Raw genomic sequence first — 20,667 nt, 5'->3', positions numbered from 1 at the left:
GCAAAGACTCACTTGTAATATTAATGGTTACTGTAATAGCTCATTAAGTACCTATGCTGTGATTTAACTATTAAATAATTGCTTTGCAATTTAAGCTGTGTATATCCTTGCAGAGGTACTTTGCTCATTTTAAATGTCTTCTGCATAAAGTGACGAGGAGTGGAAGTGCAATGATCATACATCAGACTAAGCTGGGGAAGCAAAAAGGGACAGAGTATTCAGCGCTGCCATAATTTATCAAAATCAGATGTAGCTGAAAACAGCTATTTAAAAAAGTATCACATATACTCTGTTTGCACGTGTTATCTACCACTCTTTTGCCCAAATGGTGTTCATGCACCTCACCTGAAAGAGATGGGCTTCTTTACAGATTGTTTTTTTTGGTTTTGGTGGGTTTTTTTGTTTTGTTTTGTTGTGGGTTTTTTTTTGTTTGTTTGTTTTGTTTTGTTTTGTTTTTGTTGTTGTTTTGTTTTGTTTTGTTTTGTTTTTAATTTTTCTGGCAAAGAAGACAATTTAATGATTAGCTCATTGAAGGAGGGCTAGAAAAAAGACATAACAAAACAACTGTCACTAGTATTGCACAGTGTTACAAAGTCCATTCTGGCCTGGGAGCTTTGTCTTGGACATTAGGAGAAAAGATCTACCATGTATACAGGGAAAGTAGAGGAGCTGTAACAGGCTATGCACAGAAGCTGCAGGGTCATTGTCCTTGAATTTTTCCAGAATTTGCCTAGACCTGATGTAGTGCTGGACATATACTCATATTAGATGAAGGTCAGGCAAGGTCCTCCAAGATCTGGTCTCACCAAAAATTCTATGAAATGCTGTACTCTATGGGTAAATTAAGTGAGAAATATCAGTGTCTTTTGTACAAATGCAGAAAGAAGGACAGACTGTAAGTAGTGTTAATGTTCTTTTATTTATCTGCATTTGTGTTTTGATGCTGATTACTGTCTACCAACTTTCAGATCACAGTGAAAGCTTGGTAAGGATGCTGTTGGCTCTAACCATTTCTGACCTGAATCTCTCCATCTGGCCGTCAGGATTTCACAGCATGTATATGAAACTTACCCCATCCTCTCTTTTATATTAACGTCCTTCATGCCTTAATCCTTTCTGACTTTATTCTGTCCTTCCAAATCAAATAATGACAGAAGAATGTTAGCTTTGAAGCACACTGATTTCTAAACTATTTCCGCACCACAGAAGCTTAACCTGAATGTCACCCTGCAACTATGGTTAAGAAAAATAGGTATGTGTGTATCTGTTTGAAATCTGAATCTTCCCTTTAGGAATGTCTCTGGCAATTGAGGGAAATTATGAGGCAAATTATTTCAGATATGATTCACAATTCACAATAAAAGTGTTCATACAGTAATATCAATTTACCATTTATTATCTTCACACTTGGAGATGGCCCTGGACAATAAAATGAAGGGTTACTAACACTACCCATCTTTCTTTGTACTAATACAAATCTCAAGTGCTCATCTCAAAAGCATTACTAAAGAAGAATTTAAAGAATAATTGAGAACTTGCTTGCTCTGAGAGGAGCAGGACACGAGTTTGTTATGAGGAATATGTAATTCCAAAATTGTTTATCCCCTTTTTTCAGAATATATCCAGCAAGGGAAAAACAAACTCTAAAGACGCAGCTTTATGCAAAATGCTTAACAGATAAAAGAACTTCTAGAACTGTGAATTACAGCTACCTCTGTTATGTAATTTAGGTTGCCACCATCCAGTGTTTATAAAGGGGTTTACTTATTTTATTACACTTATTATAACTGATAAGTATGTCATTCAGATGGTCATGCAAATTCCACACACCCTGAAAACTGATAAGCAGGTATATAGATGATAAACAAGAAGTCTGATTTACAATAAAATCTGAGTCAAACTGAGTTTGCATTGTGTTTTAATGGCTATTGAATGTAGACTCTTTAACAAATATGTTGCAGAACAAATACGTATAGCAATCCAGTTATAACAAAAGTATATAGTGAAGAATTTTTTTGTTATCCATGAATACACTAAAAACATTTTCAAGCATCAAATTTTCCCCAAAGTCACAAAATTTAAGTGGCAAAAAACTAAAAATTGTCAATTGATTAAATACATTTTTTTGAGAACTGTAAGATTATCTCATTTGATTCCATTTTCCACTGTTGCTTAATTATTTAACTTAAAACTTAGTTTGAAACAGTAATCTAAACCTCCCCTAAATTCAAAATTCTTTTGCAAATTACATTCATGACAACATTATAGTCTCAGAAACTGAATCAGAAAAGTTCAGTAGAATTTAGCAGCTTAATTATGGATCTTGGTTGCTTAGTAAATGAAAATCCTGAGCAGGTAGGTGCCATAAAACTTCCCCCATTTTCTTCCATGCTCCACAATATAAATAAAGCTCCACAAATAATTAAAAAATTAGACATAATAGGGGAAAATGCAAAATACACTTACAAGGGCAATCCAAGGGACATCCTTGGAGTGTACTTTTTAGGCTGTGTGAAGAAAGTTCAGTTGAACCCTGATCAGTGCACAAAGCAGGGGAAAAGAGAAAGAAAGCTCCACTCACTTTTCACCCCAGCACAGAGGGAAGACACCCAAGACATGTTTTCCCCTTACATGTCTCATATCATCCTATTTCCATCATCATTCCTAAGACATTTTCTTGAAGTGAGGGATGAGAAATAGAAGGTCAGGAAAATGAGGCAGAATGGTTCTTTCTATGCCTGACCTGCCTTATGGTATGTTTCAGACTCTTGCAACTGGAGACTCTTTTCCTCTCCTGGTCTCCTTCTCCCTCCCTCTTCCCCCCACCCATCTCCACTCCCCTCTTACCTTCTTCTCAACATATATTTTAAGCCTGACCAAAAACTCCAGTCAAAGCCTTTCCACATGCCTTATTCTTTCTGCATGCTCTAACATTTGCAAGGAAAAGTTTTTTCTTACTGAACTGCCTCAGAACTCTGCCATTTCTTCCATGCCCCACCGAGGGTATATCCAATGCTCTCCCCTGTACCCACTAAGCAGGATTGGACATTTCAAGCATTTTCCTTTCTTCACAGAATAATTTAGGACTGATCTATACTTGAAAGGAGCTGACTTGCAATTACTACTGCTGATGTGTCCCTTAAAGCAGAAGTGTCTAACAGTATCATTATATAACAAGTGATGTGTACTTTATTTGCAGCACAGCCACATGCACTGGACAGAAGCTTTTGAAATGAAAGTATCATCTGGTGATTACTTGAAAGAAAAAAAAATAACTGATCATAATATGAAGTCAAGGGAATTAGTTTCTGACAGGTGAGGGGGAGTAAAAATGATTGTCCTCACTTTCATTTGTGAAGTGGGACATCTCAGTAATAGAATAATTCCTTTTCGTGTTCTATGCACACAGAAATGTTGCTGCAGAACTTAAACAGGTATGTAAGCACTTCTAAGAAAATAACAAAAGGCTAATAAACAAGAAAAGAAACTCCTCTGTTGATGGCCACGTTCATGAACCTTACCTGTGAGGCTACAGAAATATCCATATCAGCCTATCCATATCAACAGAAATATCCATGTCAACATTCAGTCCAGACTGCTAGATTGTGCATATATTGCCTGTAAGCACAATGTTGGAACCTCCAAGAGTAGCAAATATCAAGATTCACAGAAATATTGAGAGACATTGATAAATACATAAAAACCAATAACAACAACCAACCAACAAATAAACAAACAAAAAACCTCCAAAAAACAAAACCCAAAAAAACCCACTAATCTCATTCCTGGAAATCAGTTATAACTTCGGAACCCTGGTGATGATTTCCATTTCACTGAAGTATTGTAAGCATTGTCTACATCAGTTCTGAGAATGGAGAAAACCTTTTTTTTTTTTTTAAATTACTGGTCAACCAAGAGACTTCTGGTAGGCAGAATGGGGACTATTTTCTGGTGATAATATAGCCAAGAAAAGAATGATGACTGAAAGGTGAGCATGCAGTCTGAGGCAGTGAGGACTAGGAATGAAAGCAATATGACTGGAACGAGTGAAATAAAGGTAGACAACATGGTTGGGAGGGTTTTCCATGAATGTTACTAAAGCAGTATTCCTGTTGTTATACAGGACTGCTGCATCCTACACATTAGTAGTTCAGTTTCACAGGGTACAGAAAGTTAAATAAAACAATATCAAAATCCAGACATGATGTTTTTGTAACTGAGGCATTGTTGGGGGTTAGATTTGGTTTTGTTTTTTTTTTCTCTTCTCACAGAATTTTTTCCCATAAGTTTCCAAGAAGCTTTAATGACTACTTAGTCAGGACAAAAAGAGTGCTTGAGGGATATGGCAGCACGAAGCTACACCTATTGTTTTTGAGTCCCTGGGAGTGTCCCTCAGACGGGAGAGACGATTAGCTTTGGGGAAAGGCAAAAAGACAGATCTGGGGGAGGGGGAGGCACTCTTGCTCTCAGCGCCGAGGAGGACGGTCAGGCTGCCCTCTGCCTCTGCCTCGTCCTGGGAAAATCTATCGTCATCTGCTGTGTACCCGGGAATCCGGAACTCGTTTTCTCCAGCCTCTCCCACCACCGCCGCTGCTTCTTCGGACCTTTGAGGCTCTCCTGCTACTCTGTAGCCCTGCACTGCCTAGCCCTGCCGGGACACCCCTGCTGTTCCAGCTGCCAGCGCAGACCTCATCTCATCCACCAGCCCGGGACTTTTTTTTTCCTTCCTTCCAGTTCGGCCTCTCGGAGTCCTGCAGGGGCACCCAGATCAAACTGCTCTGGGCTTTTGTAAAAGAAAGCCCTCAAGGTTCTTGGTTCTGTTTATTATTGATGCTGTAGTTGTTGTTTGTTTGTCGTTTTGTCATATATACTAGTAAAGAACTGTTATTCCTACCCCCATACCTCTGCCTGAAAGCTCCTTTAATTTTCCTTTTAATTGGAATAATTTGGAGGGAGGGGATTTGAATTCTCCATCTCTAGGGAGGTCCTGCCCCTTCCTAGCAGATATCTGTCTTTCAAACCAAGACAGGCATGTAAAGGAGCAATACTACTGGTAATATATCTTTTTATTGTCAGTATTGAAATGGCCATATTCCCATTACTATGTAGCTGGTTGCAGAAAAGGGACGCTTGGAGAACTCTTTAGTTTAATCCTGGCAAAGCATTCAAACTCATTTCCCAGATTTATGCCAAGCTGCCTGACAATATTTTGTGATCACATCCCCCCAAACCCATTCATGAATGTATAAAACATTATCTGACAAAATGTTTCCAAGTTCTTCAAGCTTGCTACTGAAGAAAACAAAACAATCCTATTAAATATTTTCTGTCTGCCCTTATTGTTGTACAGCAACACTGTTCTCAAGCAATACCATTTTCTCCAAACTCTGTAATAAGCCATTACCAGCTTTTGTGCAGCTGCCACTGCTGCTGACCGGCTTTTGTACAAAAGAGTCATTGCCAATTTAGTGTTTTGCCCTGCATTTCCCAGGACAAGAGCCCTTACAATGAAAAGATTCTGAAGCTGGTCATCCAAGCCTGTCCCAGGTCATCTCAGAAGCTGGCCTATTCGTAATAAATGACTACAGCTAAGAATCCCTTCCCAACTTATGGAAACTTTAGGGAGTTAAGAGAGATGAATTCAGGTCTGCACTAAACCAGAAAAAAAACCCAAAAAAAACCCCCACAAACAAAGAGACAAAAAATAAACCCAAAACAAACAAACAAAAACCCCTAACAATCAAAGACATGTAAGCAGAGAAATTACTTGTTTTATTTAATTATTGTTAAGACCTGAAGGTGCAGAATGAGAAATGAGAAATGGTGCTTTGTGAATCCAAAGGACTTCATGAGTATCTCAATTGCTTACCTTCAGTATTTCACCTTTCATTACTACAATCATTAGTAGTAATGAAGCCTTATCATCACTGCTTCTCCACCTTACTAGATTTTTGACTCTTTTTAATAGGATTAGAAAACTGGTAACATATTATGAGAGACCCCTTGCCAATTTATTTTGAAAGACTCTATTCCCGCTTGCCCTAAGCTTTAAAAAAGCTACAGAAAAGAAACTCCAGGTTTTATCTCTGTTGCTCTAAAGCTCAGTTTCTGTTATACCATTCATGTTCCTGTTACACTATTTGCATTATTAATGTCATCTGTCTTGGGGGAGTTACAGCATCTAATGCTCGAGATACTGTGCATCAGCATGGCAAAAATGCTGTCTGAAAATGAAATACATAATTCTCATTCGATATATATTTATTGCTTTAAAAATCGCATTTCCTGTATTTAGCTGCAACTCAGCAAATATGAAACTTACTTGATTTAAGGCGCTAAAATTCTGGCTTGTTACACTTATGGTGACACAGGCAATTTTATTCTTTTATTTTTTAACAAAACAACTCCAGTTCTTGAGGCTTTCAGCAGAAAACTAGGAAAAGTACAAGAACAAAAAAAAAAAAAAAAAAAAAAAAAAAAAAAGAAAAAAAAAGAAAAAAAAAAGCTTGATCTTGCATTGGTGTAGTTTGCAGGAAGGAAAAACAACAGAAAAGCCCAACAATGCATTAATGACAGCCTCTAAATGTCTTGCCTCTAAATATCAGCCAAACTAAGGCCCACAAGACAGGAACAGAGGGTAAGCACACCGTTTGTGATTATTTTTTAAGCTGTAAAGCTTTTTGAAGAATTGAATTCAGTCACAAATGTTTAGAAAAATACAGTGTTTCCAGAATGAATAAGACAAAGATGGAAGGAGGAGTTGCGTGTGTACATTAACTCTAAGTTAACCACCTCAGGACTAGAAGCAGCCTAGCTGTAAAGCACTGATCATTGCCCAGGCAAATTTACCTTGCTTCTAAAGTAACTTAGGTCCTTCATAGAAAGTCAGAAATGTAAACTCTAAAATTGTGTAGAGGGAGTATTCTGAGGACACGGTCATTTGCGTCATGTCTTTTATTCTTAGCTTACTTATTGCTCCCCTTCTCCTGCCCTGTTACTCTGAGAGAGGATTTATAAAACAGACTTATGTCTTTTCAGCATGTATCACAGCATTGAGGTATGAATAGGCAAGTGAAAATTTCTAACGTCATTTTCTTCATATGAAGCATAGAACCTCTCAAGTTAAAGCAGTGTTGCCCAGGGGATGCATCTAATTGTAAACCATTCCATTTAATAGCAGCTAAGCACATGTTAAATTGTACATTTTCACCCATGTCCTTTGCCTTCATTCCTATAGGCAAGAACAAATATTAAGATTCTGAAGTGCTTGTACTGAAAGCATTTTAACATTCACATATTAGAGAATAAATCTGGGATTTAGACAATTTTAGAATATCTAATTTTACTTGTTTGTAAGCCCTCTGAAGTTTATTTTACCCTAGTTATTCCAGTATGTATTTTAGCTTTGAGCTGCTTACCAGTGAATTCCATTAATTATGAAAGAATTATCAAGGACAACAGTTAACCTGCTTATATGATCTGATTGAAGATGGTAAAATGTTTTGATTTTGATGGAATGAGAATAGGTCAGTTCCTAACAAATTTGTAGCTGGTAAGAACTAAAACGTAAGTTAAGACAGTCTAAAACATGTTTACTTTGCATTCGGACAATAAATGTTGCCTGAAATATTATCCAGTTTACAATGGCATGGCTGATCATTAAACAAGAAAAATGAAATCAAGAATATAATGGGAGATATATACCTAAGACAATGACTAGTATCAACAACAAATTAAACAAACACAAATAGACTAAACCATCATAACTGTGACCAGGCTTAAGCAGAAGAACAAAAACTGAGCTGTAATTTTTTTCTCTCATTCAGATTCTTCATGAGGCACCAGTACTTCAGGATATTACAATCACACTGTTGAAGAGGTAGACTTCTTCCAGGTGTATGGTTATACCTGTGCTTGTAGTTGTTCTCTCACTCACACAGTCACTCAAAACCAGTCACTCAGGACTGAAAATTATGAAAGGTGAAATGGTGAAAGCAAGGTGAAAACAAAAAAGGGCAACAAAACATGATTTTCTGGCTTTTCATTAGGTTCCTGCATTTTGAAAATTTCCTCACTGTCCATTATCACAAATTACTTATAATATATAGCACAATTTAATCAATAAATATAAATGAGTGGGATTTTTTTCCAGAATTTGATGATAGGTTCCTGTTATTTCTGAGTGTTTCCATTACATGATACCTTTCCTTTCAACTAAAGAGCTTAAATGGAAATTTCATTTTTTTTTTAAATCACTGAGATATGCTTAGCTGCTTCATTCTATTACTGTAATTATTTCAAGGCTCCTTAGAAACTGTTATTTAGAACATTGTCTTTTATATTTTTATTCATGACCTTTTCCATTGGGAGAGATGAAACAAAAGTTAGAAAGAGAAAACAGCATTGACCACTTAAAGAGTTTAACAAGTATAAAAACACAAGCAAAAGGAAAATAGATTCTTTAGAGATCTCTTTTGTGGGGAACAGAAAAATTACGCTGCCTCTTTGCATAAAGGAGAAATTGCATATTTTTTCAGCTAAATAACTTGACAATATAGCCTTGGTATGGGTTATCTGTTAGTATACAATGTTGTTTCTACTTGGAGAACATTCTGATAAAATATTTATGAGGTCAGGTTGTTCTGGATAAAGGGTTTTGATAGTAAGAGCAGAAAATGGAGAAAGTAGATCAGGCTTTCAGTGATGAAACAAGAGCAAGGAGAAAAGAAAAAAAGGGACATAAAAGAAATGGTATTTTATTGTGAATAAAAAAAGAAATGTGCAAGGATATAAAAAATGAGTTATGAGGGTAAAGGATAGGGAAAATAACAACGTTAGGAATATGAAGTTCAATTAAGTTATCAGAGTACACATTCAACAAGCAAAACCGAAGATATGAACAAATACATAAAGTGAGTTTGCCTCAGTTTTTTGGTCTTTGATATAAAGTAGTTCTGTTAAGTGCAAGGGAGTGGAATATTGAAAATTATAAGTTTGTCAAAACAAGTTTTTAAAAGAAAAAAAAAATTAAAAAGTCAAGACAAAAAAAATAGTCAGTTGTAAGGAGAATCAGCCAAAGGCAGGAGTGAATTGAAAGAAAACAAAAAAGCTGGTAAAAGGTCTAGAGAATAAGCTGTGTGAGGAGTGGCTGAGGGAGCCCAAGTTTTTAGCCCAAAAAAGAAGAGGCTCAGAGGAGATTTCATTGCTCTCTGCAGCTCCCTAAAAGGAAGGTAGGGCCATGTCGGGATAAACCTCTTCTCCCAGCAGTAGTGACAGGACAAGAGGAAATGAAGTCAAGCTATGCCAGGAGACGTTCAGGTTGGACATCAGGAAGAATTTCTGTGGTGGTGTGGGTTTTTGCTTTGAGTTTTCAGGCTAGCTTTTTATTTCATTTGTGTGTTATGATTTAAAATATACATGCCATTATGTGTCAATTCTCTGTATCCCTGCCTCTGTTTCTAGAATCTTCCTTGCTAATCTTCCCTCACTCGATATAGCATTTGCTGTTTTGTATCATTACACTGCTTCTGCTATTCCCATTGGATTTAGTTCTGTATCACCCACCTTAGACTCCTCCCTGAGTGCATTCTCATTGGTTGTTTGCTTTGTATTGCCTGTGTATAAAATCCATGGCGGGACACGTGCTCCCGGTCCTTGGGGTTCAGTTTTTAGTTTTTATTCTTCAGTTGCACCTTTAATAAATCTCCTCAGTTTACCCCAAGACCCATCTCTCCTCTGCTTCATCTCTGCGCCCCAAAAGCAACCGCTGAGACCATTGGAGTTCCTGAGCGGGGAGGAAAAGTCTCCCCAGGGGAAATGTGTCGCACCCCAATGCTGCCTTGTGCGTCCTGGGAAACGCACACTGCAACAAATTTCTTCACTGAAGGCTGATTGAATGTTGGAACAGGCTGCCCAGGGAAGTGGTGGAGTCACCATCCCTGGACCTGTCCAAGACATGACTGGATGTGGTACATAATGCTGTGGTTTAGTTGACATGATTGTATTGGGTATCAGGTTGCTCTTAATGATTTTAAAGGTCTTTTCCAGCCTTAATGAGTCTATGATTCTATGAAAAGAAGTCATAACTACTGCTGTATTAAACCCCAAAAAATGTGAGAAACCAAGTGCAATGGAAGTCTGTGTAAAACTATCTCTTAAATGTGTAGGTGACTAGGTTTCAGGGTAGTATTGCCATTTCTACAAGTGGCATCTTCTAGTAAAAGGAAAGGCTACAAATTACATTATGTAGCTTTTTAAGCTTGGATGGAAATATTCTATGACAATCTGATTTTTTCTTTCCTTAGCAAAAGCTTTTAAAAAATATCACTGGCAAAACAACACAAAAAACAACAAAAAGTGATTCAGAAAATAACTCAGTGTGTAATGCGGAAAAAATTTGTCTTAATGTAGAGAGAAGGACCAAGCAGTGTTTAAGGAAGATGAGTCAAATGTACATTTCTGCTGGAGTGTAGGAAAGCTGAAGGAAGACAGAGCTAGGAAGTATACAACTAATGTTGCTACAACAGAGAAGGGAAGCTGATCAAATACCAGGCTGAGTAAAGAATAAGAAAATACATGAGAGAGTAGAGTCAACATAAAACAGCATTGATTGAAGGAGGGAAAGGGTTAATATAGAACATTTTACAAGAAGTGGGAAAGAAAGTGAAAGAAATTCAAGCAAATATAACAAGATGAAGGAACATTATTAACTCTGGCTAATGAAAGTGAAAAAATAAGATCTTTGTAGAGAAGAGCAACAACCGCCCTGTTTGCATTAAGGCTTTATTATGACTTTCTCATGTTCCAACAGGTGGAACTTTTCAACAGGCTGCAGCTTGGGTGACATTTCAAAAGCATGAGACTTGCAGTAGGATAGAAATTCACAGAATCACAGAATCACTAAGTTGGAAGAGACCTTCAACATCATTGAGTCCAACCCATGCCCTAACACCTCAACTAACCATGGCACTGAGTGCCACATTCAGTCTTTTTTTAAACATACCCAGGAATGGTGACTCCAACACCTGACCAGGCAGACCATTCCAGTACTTTATCACTCTTTCCATAAAAAAACTTTTTCTTAATATCCAGCCTACATTTCCCTTGGCACACCTTGAGACTCTGTCCTCTCCTTCTGTCAGTTGCTGCCTGGAGAAAGAGACCAAGTCCCACCTGACTACAAACACCTTTCAGGAGGTTGTAGAGAGTGATAAGGTCACCTCTGAGTCTCCTTTTCTCCAGGCTAAACAAGCCCAGCTCCCTCAGCCCTTCCTCACAGGGCTTGTGTTCCAAGCCCCTCTCCAGCCTTGTTGCTTCCATGTCATCAACAAAAATATTGAATAGACCTGGCCCCAGCACAGACCCCTGAGGGACACCACTGGTGTCTGGCCCCCAGCTGGATGTGACACCCTTCACCACCTCTCTCTGGTCCTGCCATCCAGCCAGTTCCTAACCCAGCACAGAGTGCTCCTGTCCAAACTGCAGGCTGCCAGCTTTTCCAGGAGTGTGCTCTGGGAGACAGTGTCAAAGGTCTTGCTGAAGTCCAAATAGACAACATCCACAGCCTTTCCTGCATCCCCCAGGCAGGTTACCTGGTCATAAAAGGAGATCAGGTTGGTCAAGCATGATCTACCCCTCCTAAACCCCTGCTGGCTGGGTCTGACACCCTGGCCATCCTGTAAGTGCTGCATGATGATACTCAGTATAAACTGCTCCATTATCTTACCTGGTACTGAGGTCAGGCTGACTGGTCTATAATTACCAGGATCCTCCTTCCCACTGTTTTAGTGGATGGGTGTCACACTGGCCAGCTTCCAGTCATCTGGAACCTCACCAGTGAGCCAGGACTGTTGGTAAATGATGGAGAGCCATTTCACAAGCTCATCTGCCAGCTCCCTCATCACCCTGGGGTGGATCTCATCTGGGCCCATAGATTTATGGACATTCAAGTGGCTCAGCAGTTCTCTGACTGCCTCCTGTGTAATAGGGGCACCATTCTGCTCCCTGACATCATCTACCAACCCAGGAGGACAGTTGTCCTGAGGACAAGCCGTCTTCCCACTAAAGCTGAGGCAAAGAACATGTTAAGCACCTCCTCTGTTTCCTCTTCTGCCGTTACTAAGTTCCCTCCCTCATCTAATAGAAAAAGGTTGGCCTTACCCTTCCTTTTATCATTAATATATTTGAAAAACATTTTTAATATCTTTTATAAAAGTTGCCAAATTAAGTTTAAACAAAGATTTGCCCTTTCTAATTTTTTTCATGCCTGGCCTAGCAACACCCTTAAATACTTCCTGAGAGATCTGACCCTCATTCCAAAGATTTTAGCCCCTCTTTTTATTCCTATGTTCCTTCAAAAACTCATTGCCCATCCAGGTTGAACGTTTGCCTCGTTGACTCATCTTTCGGCACACACAGGAGAGTCCACCATAGCCGTCCTGTGTGACTTTAAGCAAGCAATTTCACTGTAGTAGCTCTGTATAAAATACAATTAAATGCTATATAGTGCAGTAAGATTCTTAGAATGAGGATGAAATAAGAGTGCAATATAATTTATTACATTTTTTCTGTTTCATGGAGACTGTGGATTTTAACAATATTAAGTCTTACTTTTTTAAAAAAGTTCATTTATTGGCCTCATAATGTGGAAACAGAAGTAGGTGAGACAAACTGGCAATAGAGTTGGTTACATTGGTCTCATAATGGGGAAACAAAAGTAGGTGGGACAAACTGGCCCAGAGTAGTCAGTAGAGTAGAGTCACATGAAACAATGATCACATTTTAAAGTGTAAATATAAGATTAAAGATAGCACAAGTCAGATGGTATATTTATTGTTTGGAAATTACATTCTTACCCATAAAAGGAAAAATTTGGAAGTCAAAAATATAGATGTTGTATTGCAAGACACATATTCCCAAAGAATGTGAAGGACGACATTTTTCTCATATTTGTATTACAGGAATTTAAGCAATACTTAAGATGAAAATAAATCATAGTTTTACCTTAGATTCAGTAAGCCAGGATTCACTGCCCAGTTCATCCTTTCCTCTTCTCATACCCACAAACAACTCTGGAATTTTGAGGACTGGCAACTGACTCTCAATTTTTGAAGATCCATCTCCTAAGAAGATATGTGGTATCTAATTCCACAAGAATGGAGAGGATACATCTACACCAGCTTTGACTGAATTAAGTTCATGCAAAATGGACTTTATTTCCAGTGTGCTTACCTCAATCCTGTTAAATCAGTAGTTAATAACATGAAGTAGAAGAATTATTTCTAAAATACATGTTCACTTTGCACCTAGGAAACCATAATATATCATACATGTGCGACAGTTGCATTTTTTGTGTCCCTTTGTCCTATCACTGACCTTATAAATATGTATTCATATCTATTCAGTACTAAGCACTTGTGATTGGAATTAGTATTAGTGCATATTTAGAACTGATTAAACAAGTGAAAAAATTAGAGGTGTTTGTTATAAAGACAATAATATAAAAGTGACTTGAGTTCCAACGCAAAAATATTCAGGGGCTTGGGATGAAAACCCACACCTTGTAAGTATTTTTAGAATCATGTTAATTTGGCGGCTAGCCATTTTTTCCCTGCATATATAGTTTAATAATGTTTCAAATTTAACAAGTAAACATTCTGATTAGAAATACATAATGATCTATACCTCTTCAAGATTTCAGAATTTCATTCTTCACTGTATATATTAAAGACTATGTGATCTTGAAAGACTGGTAAAAGGACATATATCTAGTCAGGGCATTACAGCAGGTTAGCATCAAACTGGTAGAAGAAAGAGCTAAAAATGAAACAAGCCAAAAATCCCTTTCATCCAAATTTCTTTAAATATCCACGTATAAAATGAGTGAAAATGTACTTTTGTGCTAATTTGATTAACATGAAGCGAAATCTCATTTCTGCCTGTGGTATACAGTTATCAGAAAAGGCAGAAAATCAAAATATATGTTTTCACCTTACTGACTCTAACTGTTATGAAACATAAGGATTAATATCATTAAAGGCTTTTACCTCAGATAATTAACCATGTAATCAGTTGAAATAAAAGGGCATCCCATTATTGCATACAGTCAGGCTTACTTACCTGCTCACTTCTGTTAGGAAGCAAAGGAAAAGGTAAGAGGTATACCCTTTACAAGAGAAGAAGGAAAAATTCTGTTACAGACTTTCACCTAATAGTCTGATGGTTCACTGCCAAAAAACCAACTAATTCATCTGACTTTTTGCAAATCAATCCCAATTCATCAGAACTTTTTTTTCCTAACTTTGAATAAATGCTAACCCATTTGATAAGTTAACTGTGACTTGTAGGCTGTTTGCAATTACTTTGTTATGGCTTTTGGCTAAACATTACTCATGCTGTGTTTACTCACTGAAGTTTAAACTTCTCTTGCTCTACCTGGATCACTCATGCTACTTAGAACTGGAAGTAGAAGTAAGAAATATTTTCTGAAATTCTGGTGATCAGTGCTAAAATTTCACCTAACTTCAGATCCAAAATCACTTGTAAAAATACATCCTTAATCATCTTAATATAGAAGCACATCAAATACTAGAGCTCCATAAATATAAAGCATATAAAATCATCTGAGCATCTAAAATGATTTGCAATTTCATTTCCACTTAGCCTATAATCTCTTATCAGTAATACAACTATACACATGCTGCATAATATATATAGCTACATAGAGCTAATATGTGACTCTGACAGGGCTTTCTTCATCTGCTCAGTTGCTTGCAGCTAATGGACTGTAGCAATCTTCTTTAGCAAAGCGTTTGGAACTAACCCTCCCACCAAGTCACTTTCCCTCCCACCCTAATACTAAATAGTGCATGACAGCTTAGTTAGGAGTGCTACTTAGGGGCTGTCACAACTGAATGGTATACATCACAGAAGTCTTCTTCTGAACCAGGACACTAGCACTGGAGGTTATAAACACAAGGAGGGAGCTCACTTGTAGTGCCATCTGTCCTTTCAAAATAATATGGAACATAACTTGTGTGAATGTACAAGGGCACAGTGACACCCTTGAGCTGTTACATTTACTACACATTTTTGGTATTTTTAACCTACCTCTGTGAAGATGAAAAGTTACTAACCATCATGCCATTGGATCTATGCTTACAGAATCAGAGATGATCAGGAAAGCACAACTTAGAAAGAATTTTATGGGAAGTTGAAAGTGATGCTGTTTTCTCTTAAAGATTGTATATTTCTTGAAGTTTCATTTGTTTTCACCTAAATGCTTCTCTCATTGTAAATGAAATATCTGTGTGATTTTGACTAAAGTTACTTGTAGATAGTTGCAGCATAAAAGGCATTATTAAAAGAATCCAAGGCTGCTTGGTACATATTTACCATAGCACACTCTTCAGGGGCTTTTCTTTTGTTTTTATTGGATTTTAAGATAATAACTTGAAGTGAATTTACCCCTATTATTTGTGTATTAGTCCCTCTAAAAAATTGTAATTCTTGAAACAAGCCACAGAAAGGAAATTTTTAATACACTGTTGAGATGCCTGAGGGGTTTTTTTTATTGATTGGAAGTATCTACAAACATAAATCAATCCATGGATCTAAGACAAAAAAAATCTTTTAAGATCAGTTTAAAGTCAGTGGTGTTGCTGCTCCTATGCCCTGTGTTGTCTGGGGGCTCTGAGGGTGGGTCTGGTACTGTCTTGATGCTGCAGAAGTACCGGCTGCCATAAGAAGCTTGGGAGGAGGCAGAGCCAGCTCTCACTGTCCATTATGTGACCAGAGGACCAGGTCAAACTTCTCTGGGACCTCTTCTCTGCTGAGTTTTGTGATCTTTCCAAGGACCTCACACTTTCTTCTAGGTGAGACGCCAAACACAGCCTTTATGGGGCTGAGGTTTCTGCTTGGGGCTCATGCTGCTCTGTGTGTGCTCAGCACGGGACACATTTTCCTGGCACGCCCTTAGGGGAATAGGAGAGGGGCACTTCTGAGCCCACACTCCAACTGCTTCCCTTGGCAGCAGGATGGAAAAGGTGAAGTGGAAGATGAGGTTGGCAAACCTGTCCCCACAGAGGCAGGTGGTGTGGAGCCTGCAGGGAAGATTGGTCTGGGGAAGGAAAATGAGAGAGAGCAGCTCTCAGGAAGGAGAGTCATCATCTGGGCTCACAGGGCAATGGCCATGCAGTGCAGCTGTGGAAGCAGCACCCTGCCAAGGCTTGGAGATTGGTGCCAGGTAATCTGGGGCTGCTTGCACTGTGGCTATCCCCAGAAAGCAGAATCCTTGATCCCATCTGCAGCCTTGCTCTACCACATTCCCAGGCATGACAGTGAAATTGGCCAGCATGTTGTTCACTGCATCTTCCTTCTTGCCCTTGAAAATTAGTGATTTTTTTTTTCAGACCTCAGGACCTTTCCTAAGTCTATGGTGCTTTATTTTCATAGAAAATTTTATTTTCACTTCTATATCAATGATGTGAAACAGCATAAGCTGGATGCAATAGTAATTTTACCAGCTGATTTCAGGTTTTTTTAGTTACTCAGTGCGCATTCCCTTTCTCAGTTCTATGCAGGCATGGTCTCAAGTGAAGCAGGTGCTGCCAGCAGGCAGCTGCTGAGGTGGGCCACGGCTGCAGTCATTAAGCTGAAAGTGCTTGCTTGTCCAGCAGGTCTGATGGGCAGGCATCAGCTGGGGAGAGTCCATGTTCAAATCAAATCATTCTGATAATTTCCATCAGAAGATACAGAGTGATTGGCTGGCTAGAAATACACCTTTAAAAGCATCACAGCAGTGATTCTAATGGATTTGTCAGAGAGAGTTCTACAGAGAGGTTAAAACTGGCTGTCATTCCACAGCATTAGCAAAAGGAATGAAAACCATTTGAAGAATGATATCATTTTGTTTAGAAATAACAGTGAGCTGTTGCCTTTAAAAAATGTATGCCTTCAACATTGAACTGATTTTAATACCTATTAAACTTTTGTAATATTTAGATTTAAGGATGGGAGATATTATAAGTGGCATATCATTATTATTTTTATTTTCAGTCATTTCTGTACTATACCATTTATTTGATCCATTTCCACTCAGCAAAATGAAGACATACCTGGGTAAGGAGTAACCAGGACAACATTAAACTTACCAGATAAAACATAGGGTGAAGTTTTTTATGGAAATTTTAAAACACTTAAACTAATAAAAATGTTGTACATCTTTAAACAGAATAAAAATTAACAGTTTTGTCAAGTTTTGAATAGGTTTATGCTTTGTTTTCATACATACCAAAGACATCTATTTCAGAAACATATTCTTCTATTATGTTAGATTTAATAAAAGATAATAAAATACTATGCAATAGAACAGAAAATAATAATCCTTCCACCAGGGGCATTCTGAATTATGCTGTGCGACAACTTTCCCAGCTGGGACTCCAGGTGGCTATAAGTATGCCATAGCAGCAGTAGAGCAGACTGCATTTACCCACACAAGCTCTGACCTGGAGTATGTATTTAAAGCTCAAATTTTTAAAGCTCAAATTTAAACGCTATGTTGGTCTCCTGTCTCTAAATGCACATGTATCCTCTTTTACACATAAGCAGGGCTACACTAATCTCTACAGAGAACACTCACTTGAATTAGTTAAGCCTAAATATAAAGAATGGGTGCAATTATTCTCAAACAAGCAATTCATCAATTAATGATGATTTTCTACAAAAGCCAAACCAAATGAAAATTCTACTCTAATAAGGAAAGCATGTTTTCCTGTATCAATTAATTTGAAATATCAATTTCTACCCTATATTCCACAAAATTTCACTTAGATAAAATCTCTTTTTTTTTTTTTTTTTATTGCAAAATTCATGATAGCTACCTCTCTAACTTCATTGTAATTTTCATTAGGGATAAGTATGATTTTCTGAAATAATAACTGTCTTCTCTCTAAAACCGTAGGCAAAAAGATGAATAGGATATCCATTTCTGAACAAAGCTGGAGTAATTTTATTCTCTAAGCAGTTACATAGAAGCTAAAATTAACCATTTCTAACAAAGAGTTCTTACAAATCACATCCTTTGATTACAAGAAAAACAATAGAAAAAAAATGGGCCATAATTAATTTAAAAATTTTATTCCATCTGAATGATATAAACTTCTGTATGAAATCAGAAGGAACCCTAATATTATTATAAAGTATTATGACAAGAAAAAATGTGCTAAAATATAATCATTTCTATTATGTAGCACATTATGGCCTAGGAATATGCCACATACATGTAGTCTTGTATTAAGTTTTTATTCTAATGTGATGATTGTCATAAATTTGGTTCTCTGCAGAGATTACTGAGGTACAGAAACTGTAGTTATAGGTTCCATTATGATATTAATGTATCGCTTCTGAACACAAGTATTTGTCTTGATTTTGCTTGAAAGCACTTATTTCTCCTTACTAAAGGTCTTTGTAAACTCAGCACTATAATATTGCAGAAGATTAATGGACTTAAAATGCACAATTTACTTCATTAAATCCTTAGTTAAATATTTCAGACACTTTGCTAGTGCTAAAATATTCTAAATATATTTTATGTCATCCAGAGTTAAGACACTGAGTCAAACTTATTTTAAACTTTTCATTCTAGTGTTCTACAGTTCAGTTTCATTTAAAATATGCCTACTAAAAAGCCAAGTCAGCTTTACTCCTCTCTCACTATTTTCTTTTGTTGTTGTTTCAGTAGCTTAGTTACAGTCTCTCACAGCTTGATAAAACAATTTGCCCTAAATAGAACAACTAACTGAATTTGTGTTAGGTAAATCAATAGAAATTAAAATTATAAGATAATATTAAGATAAAACTGACAAAGCAGAGTCAAAACTATTTTTTAGGTTCTTTAGAAATTAATTTCTCAAAATAAGGAGCTAATATTTTTACTCATATCTCACTTGTTCATTCAAATGAAAATAATGCTAAGATCTGGAGAGCTCTGCTCCTCTACTGAAAAGAAATTTTGTTACTCAACTGCACTGCTCAGTGTCAAGTTGAAAATAGACGCTGCTGAAGATTTGCCGTAAGTCTGCACTTCCAAGGCATTGTCCATATACTTCTCATATCTTCTTCCTCTTTTATGATCTTGCAGACACTTTCCCTATCCTCATAGGTTATTTTGCTGCACTGGGACTGATAAAGCCAATTCTGTTTCTGTTTCTAAGTGTACTTGTATTAGTAGAACAAAAAGAAATGAGGATTTCATTAGGACTCTATCAATATTTCAACAAAGGGTCATTTTTTTCAGAAACAGTCTAAGGAACACTATATTTCGGATTAACTTTTACTTGCTTACAGTAAAGTAGATTAAAAATATGAACTAAATTAGCAATTATTAAAAGAATCAACAAATAGACCAAATATGAGAAATATGAACCTTACATATGAGGGGACACTCAATTTTCAGTGAGAGTACTTCTTCTGAGGAGAGACTTTGACCTTTGAAGATGTTAATGGTTTTGAATACACTTAACTAAAGCTGTATTCCCTCTGAAAATCAGAGCTTTTGAAGCTGTTTCAAAGACAGAATCTTCAGGCAATTTATAATATTTCAAAATTCTTATTTTTCAGTTGACTTTTCATTTAGTGACAGTAGGTTAGGAAATAGCAATGAAATTAGGAGAAAGTTCTCATGTGGCAGAAAAAACACATCTGCAGTGATCTAGCACAGTGCAAACATTCCCATCTTTGTCTACAATTCTAGGAACATAGCTGCCTAAGAGACACGCTAAAGGGTGTCACTGTTCCTTTGCTTGTGGCTGCCCAGACAGACCACATAGCCCAGGTGTAGATTTACTAGGGAGTGTGACTTTTTTTTCCCAGACATCAGAGCTACAAGCTAGACATAGAAAAACAAAGCTATGCTGCTGTGCAGAGATTGAAAATTGTTAGACTCCTACCAAAATTCATCCTGCAAGTCCAACCCCTCATAGGGACATGACCCTGTTTTCACTTGTGTCACAGCTGAAGTCTCCTGCGATGCAGCTGCACCAGCCTGCTACAAGCTGCTGCAAGAATCTCTGACATGGAAGTACACTGTCAAAAAGGTATGCCATGAATTTCAATTTTCAATTTATTTTGGACTCTATGAAACTTCAAAAAAGATTTTGGGCATGCTGCAAAGGATAAAAACTGGAAGAACTGCAAATTGCAGTCACGTATTAAACCTTCAATTATCTCTTACACAAGCAAACCTACAATTCTGTATTTGTATTAAGTTCTATTTACTGTTATAGCTAACTCTTCTAATTATAGTGACAGCTCTGCTGCTGTTCAATTCACATTAAAATTAATAGTGAGAAAATAAAGCTCACCAAATAAAAGTTAGTGAGTAAATAACACCAAACAGAAAAGTACATACACATATTAGTGAAGCTACAATTAAGACCAAACTGGATTGTAAAATTTTGTTCTGCAGTCTAAGTTACTGTAAGGAATGTGTGATTAAAGGTATACAGTGACTGCCAGAATTCTTTTGAACCCTCTGTGTTTAGCACACTGAATTAATTTCTGCTTTGTTTTCTTTTCTTTCTATGCCTGTTTTTGAATCTCTGACATCTAGGCTATTTTCTTTTCTCTTCCACTGGCTGGACCTGGTACATGTCGTGTTCAGGCAAAAAT

The sequence above is a fragment of the Prinia subflava genome, chromosome 1 (genome assembly GCF_021018805.1).
Source record: "Prinia subflava isolate CZ2003 ecotype Zambia chromosome 1, Cam_Psub_1.2, whole genome shotgun sequence".
In the NCBI taxonomy this organism is placed as follows: Eukaryota; Metazoa; Chordata; class Aves; order Passeriformes; family Cisticolidae; genus Prinia; species Prinia subflava.
The sequence above is the reverse complement of the archived record's forward strand: the minus strand, read 5'-3'. Positions refer to the sequence as shown.